Here is a 6837-nt window from a genome sequence, read left to right on the forward strand (position 1 = left end):
GAAGGTTCTTGAATGCTCGAGTGTTTGCTAGATGCGCGGTATTCTTGTATTTAAGTGCGCCAGACAATGAATCGATATAGAATTGCAGACAGACAGAGACGAACAATTGAGTCAAACGCGGTAGTAAGTAAGTGCGTGAATCGTTCGTTGTGAATTATAGCGTGTGTTTAAGTTAAATTGATTGTGGAAATTAAATGTATTGCAAAGTTGTATTGAGAAAGAATAAACTAGTTTTACTTAAGAAAGGACTTGTATCGCTGAAGTTTCTCGGAAGGAATTTTTACGAGAAATTAACAAACGACCAGAGACGTAACAATATAATAGCAACTTCTGCTGATATCTTCTTCGAGATGGATCTCTAAACAGGACGATGAAGAATCTGGTTTGGTTTTGGACTGGAAGGCCACTATTGACAGAAATTCCCAGATTTTGTTCCACAATAAAACAGAAAACAATGTACAGTTCCATCCAACTATTCAGCAAATACAAAGAGAGTCGAATGCAGGCTATGGTTATCGCTACTCTGTCCATTCTGTCTTCAGAAATCTAAGTGAGTACAGGCTAAGTTTGTATCCAAATGTATGATAATTAGCCCAACTTGTATATGACTTAATGGTGCTTGATATCTGCATACAGGCAAAGATGGACAGGAATGGGGCTGGTTTTTTCAGACCGAAATGCTTTTAATTTTTTGACATATCAGCCACTCTGAGTAAAACTACAACTCTAGGTAATTGATACGCCTTTGGTCTAGTGAGTGGTGATCAATTAGAAACGAGTGGAGAGTCATTTTTTCAATTGCACCTTGATGCCGTTATTCGCAAATTGAAGGTGGTTGTCTTTAATCTTGATTGAAATATTAGGAGCTTAGCAATAAGCTTACTGCAGATGTGTGAAAAACAATTCAATCACTAAAAAGAACCCCCCCCCCCTTTAGTGGCACAGTGGTATATCTGCGGACTTACAACGCTAGAAACCGGGTTTCGATACCGTAATGGGCAGAGCACAGATAGCCATTGTGTAGCTTTGTGCTTAGCTACAAACAAGCACTGAAAAGAAATGTAAGAAAATATATATAATTTAGTATAAAATAGGTTTAAGACTTATTAAATATATTAATTGAAACCTTCTGATTAACAGTTTCAAAAAAATAATTTGCTTATAATTTTGTTATGGTAAAAACGTTTTATTATATGTTATTGATCGTAAAAACAGTGAAACTACATGTGGTGTTTTTGTAATGAAAACAAAGATAAAAGTTTAAGTTTTGTATAATAAAGATTTTACTGGAAAACTTTAAAAGAAATGAAGTTTGTTTGTTATGGATTTCGCGCAAAGTTACACGAGGGTCATCTGCGCTAGCCGTCCCTAATTTAGCAGTGTAAAACTAGAGGGAAGGCAGCTAATCAGCACCCCCAACCGCCAACTCTTAGGCTACTCTTTTACCAACGAATAGTGGGATTGACCGCACATTATAACGCCCCCACGCCCACAGATTGCGAGTCGAACACCCTAACCACCTGTCCATGCCGGGCCAAAAAATGAAATAAGAAATAATAATCTATAATTGAAATTTACAACAAAGGCAAATATTCTTAATTGTTTCTCAAAAAAAAAGTTCACAAAAAATATTTTCGAATTTCCAAAGCTGAAAATTCACACAAATATCAAATATAAAATAAATCATTTTATTCAGAAACTAAAAAAATATGTTTAAACTTAATCTCAACTTTATGACAATTTTATCCAGTAATGGCTTTAAATGTAATAAAAAAGAACATACAATAAGTTTGTTTGTTTGTAATTAAGCACAAAGCTATACAATGGGCTATCTGTGCTCTGCCCATCACGGGTATCGAAACCCGGATTCTAGCGTTGTAAGTCCGCAGACATACGCTGTGCCACTGAGGGGGCTCATACAATAAGTATGTGAAATCGATACATTCGGCTGTTTTAGAACTGAGTGTATAACTGTCACGGAGACTATTGAATGTTGAAAGATGGAATCACACATTGACGAACCAAGTTAGATGATAATGAGAGTAAACCTAAAACTACTTTCATTACTCGAGATGGTTTGTACAAATTCTGTATCACGACATTTATCCTGTGTAATGCATTTGCTTATTTCAGTTGCTGATGGAGCTTACACTGAGAGAGTTGGATTGGGAGATATATGTGATCTACAGCATTGTAAATCATTCTGGAAATGATAAGGGAAAAGAGTATGCAAATAACATGCTATGGAAATGCCACCTCTTTACTGTGGAAAATTGAATTGCACCAAAGTGTAGTCAGGTGTTAATAACTGAAACTGTGATTGGTCATCATTCAATCAATCAGAAGGTCGTACATGAGTATGAAGCCTAAAAAATGTAAAGGAAGTCATAGTATACCTAGTAGTAATAATGTGTTTCCGGTTATTCTTCCAAAACAAGTTTGTAGAAATTAATTTTCTAGCTAGTCAAGAATACTTAATGCAAAAACTTTGTCAAGACTCCATGTTTCAGTTGAAGCTGTGTACAATACTCTGGATAGGCCTAAGTAAAATTGCACTGTTAGTAATACTAATAGAAAATGGTTAAAGTAGAAAGTTCAAACTCTTCAAAAACCGATGTTATGTATTTAGGGCATGTTGATTATTAGATACTCAATGGTCAAGTACAAATCTTGTGAATTACTTTGCTGCAAATCCAGGTGTAAATGTTACCTCAAGAAGAGTAAGATACACATTAGCAAACGGCTGTGTCAATAGACGGGAAACTATTTGTAAACCTCTTCTGAAAAAAGGTGATCAAACCAAAAGTTGAAACGAGAATTGTGCCACAAATGGTGGAATGAGTAAAGCTGGAGATGTATACTCTTTATATGTAAATTGAAGTTTGAGTTGACCAGCAACAATCAGTTCGTTTAATTAACAGTGGAGAAGAGAAGGATGTCATGGATAATGTACAACATTTACAATAAAGCATTGTGGTGGTTCAATGTAAATTTGTGTCAACATTTCAGTCAACGATGTCAATTTCTACACATAATTGTTGCCACTCTGACTGCTAAAAAGTACAAACAAATTTTGATTCCTTAAACTGTTCTTTCAGGAACATGACTCATCAGGAAGTGGTTCATCTTCCACAAAGGCAGTGATCCAAAGCATACAGAAATTTTGGTGAAACGACATCTTGACCGTAAAATAGCAAGTCGAAATCTCACAAAAATGATTTGACCTGCACCTTTTAATATGAACATTTATGAAGCTGAATGGACTTATTATAAGATCGGAAGGAACCAAACCACGTGGCCAATGTTGAGCACGTTACTTAGTTACTAGAAAGAAGTAATAATATTACTTGGGCTGTTACATGCTAAAAATAATAGTATCGTTACCTAATATGATACTTATTTTAAAATGTAGCCAGTAACTCGTTATGTTTCAAATAGATACCTGTATTCTGTGAATAAAACATGCAATGTGTACATCGTATATTAATTTCATTAATAAACAACTCTTTCAAAGCTTGCATCAGACTTTCCTTCTCTTTTTTCTCTCAGCACTATTTTCCAACTGAAAAAAACCCTCTCAACTGCAGCACTTTACGAAATATCTATATTTAAGGAAATAAAAACTGATTTCAAGACTGGATCTGGAAATGCGTCATTGTGAATACACTGTACAAGAGATTTATCTAGAAAAGCACCAACTATTTGAGCACTTTTGTGTCCAGCACTTTATGCCTCCTTTGTTTCAGGCATCTGAAATGATCGTCTTCATCTACTTTTTCTGTCGTGCTATCTTAATTAGGTGATTTTGTACCATATTGTGATTTGTGTTCTTTAATCTTTGCAATCATTTTTTGTTAAATTTTTCCTTCCGATTTTCTGGAAGCCAGGAGGGCTTGAAGCTAGGATGAAAACACGAGAAAAAACTGAGCCATCATCATTGAACACGTTGTCAAACCTAGTTTCTATGCTTTAAATTAATAGTTCAACTAGGGGTTTGCAACCATTTATTGATCAAATCGCCCAATTTAGCTAAACAAACATGCAAGGTGGGAATTAGTAGTCCCAGAAGTATTCTGAAATATAAATTTTCTTGGCTGGATTCAACCACACAGCCCCCAGTTGATAAAAAACATGATTTAGCATTTGGTCACTTGGCTCACTTCCAGATATTAACTTATATACGTGACTTAGGGCATCAAACATTAACTTCAAATGAATTGAACAAGGAACAACAAAGTATCTCCTTAGTTCTTCTTCAATTGTGTTGTCAGCTACAGTGCTTCTGCTCTGTTTGTTCCATAGGGTTTGCGCTTTTGCTATTGCTGATTAAGACTTTTTTTTTTACACGAGCTTAATTTTAAGCTTTATCTACATCAATAGTTACAATTAGATTCACTGTATGAGAGAAACATTTTTTGTAATAGGCTGCTCTATAGTGGGCATGAAAGAGCATAGTTTGGGGCAACAAGACACTAATTACAATATATTTATTTTGAAACCCAGGGTGTGCAGTTGTGAGTGGGTACACAAGGCAACCAACTCGAGGAAATTGACAAGTAAAGCAAGAAATAGATTATACCGAGTCCAATTCTACACCAAAAGATATACACTTTATTAACACTTATTAACATAAAAATATGAATAACATCGTTTACGTAAAAGTTTACACTTTCAGTAACTTCTATTACATCCAGAATGTTTCTAACCCAGTCAACATTACTTATTTAACTTTAACGACTTTTGCATTATACATCATATTTCTACCTGGCAATATTATTAGTCAAAGAAGAGGAGCAATTTAAACCGACATGAAGTTAATGTAGTGTAAGCCTTGCACATATAGATAATCTGCCATATTCTGTCTGTACATCTCGGGAACTTAGCTAAAGGAACTGGAGCAACTGGAAAGCCTGGAATAACCTGGAACCCTATGGAGCAATCTCGAGGCCGGGAACAACCCTGATGTTGGGGACAACCCTTCTGTCGGGAACAACCACACCTTTGGTCCAGAGACATCAATTTTTATATGGTTTAGTAGCATAATCCATCCAAACTCATGGGAGTAGACTTCAAGGTGATTAGTCCAGCAATTAGAGCAGAATCGTCTTCCTTTAGTGATGGGTGCTCATTGACCAAGGACTTGATGTCAAATAACGTAAAGGTTATGGGAAAGGTTACCCGTGTATACAGTTTCTCATTCTGTATAGTTTGTCTTGAATAAACATCTTTCCAACTAAGTGGTACCATATTATATTTCATATCTGTGAACATAATTGTTTAAACTTACACATCCATCTAGTTAGAATAACTTTACGTGAGAATCCTAGCCATTATCACTGATATGCAGACAATGTTAGTTGTTCTTGACAGGTGTGTTCAACGTTCATCTTTCATTAGCATTTCACAACTATTATTTTTCAATACGACCAAAGTCTATAGTTTAGCTTGGTCGAAGCATGAGTTTATTTTAGAGTGGCAGTTCAGCTCGTGAGAAAGAAAGTTGAAACGTTATTTTAATATTTTGCAAGACTTCCATTAGCTCAAAGACTTTATTTAGCCCATGAGAAAGTGTAGTTGAACTATTTGGTTATTTAAGGGTGCTTCACCCCTCCCTCCTTAAGGAAAATTGTTACCTCAATGTTTTTACTCTCGCTTGTAGTTCCAATAATATTTCATTAAGGTAAATGTTACAATCTTACGTCCAACCAAGTGAACCAGAACAACCAACCAACAAATGCATCCAAACAGGAGTAATATTATATTACTCCTAATTGGATTCATTTGTTGTTTATATTGGATGTTGTGTGTGTATGAATATATATATATATATAACATTTCCTTAATGAAGAATGGTACGTGTAATATTTTATTCTGGCTAATACCAAGCAAGTTAATGTGATTAAGGAAAAACTCCTAGACATGAAAGGGATAATTTTATGTCTGTGGGCTGTGCTATATATATATATCTGTTATATAAGTAATGCATATTTTCTCTCCCTCTATTATTTCGTTCCTTTCTTCATTTATTAATTCATCCCCACACCTTGTCTGTATAATACAAATTGTTGTCTCTCTCTCTCTCTCTTATTATATATTCTTATCGTGATATATTAACGCTTCTCTCTAATTCGCCAACGTATGCGTGACATCTCGCATGGGAGTAATTCCGTGGAAGCAGTGAGCCGGGGGTGAAAAACACATCACAGCTGATCTGACTAAGGGCTATTTCTTGGAATTGTACATATGCGGTAATTCAAATATATAGGCAAGTTCAAGTAACTTTAAAATATGCCACTAATCTAAGAGCATTGACAAAATTGCTGCAATTGTTTGTTGCACTCTTGATAATTTCGTTCTGGGTGCAGTATCTAACATGTACTGCTTCTAGTGTCTTTCCAATGGGATCTTAGGTATGACACTCTTTTAAACAATGGCAGGCAATAACTGTGTGCTTATGTTCCAACATTTTTCATTTGACTTGGAGCGTGATGGTGGGTAAAACAAAATACGCGGTCTAGCTGACTAATGAATGAATATTTGCAGTAAAATTCTTATCAATACTATAAGTGTAGCTACCAGTTTGACCGCCAATTTTGATTTCATTCCCTTAAGTCGCATGCTGAATCCTTTTCGGACCGCATATTTTTTCACACCTAAGGTGTTTTTGATTAGATATCATGACTTTTTGTCAATACACACCAACAAACCGCAGCAAGTAAGAAAGTGACACTCGATAGTAATCAACATTAGCTTTAGCTTTGAAACTCTATAATTCGGAACAGACCTATACTTTATAGAACCAACCAGATTCTTTAAAATGCATGGTGGTAGTTTCTC

The sequence above is a fragment of the Limulus polyphemus genome, unplaced genomic scaffold (assembly GCF_000517525.1).
Source record: "Limulus polyphemus unplaced genomic scaffold, Limulus_polyphemus-2.1.2 Scaffold1348, whole genome shotgun sequence".
Classification (NCBI taxonomy): Eukaryota; Metazoa; Arthropoda; class Merostomata; order Xiphosura; family Limulidae; genus Limulus; species Limulus polyphemus.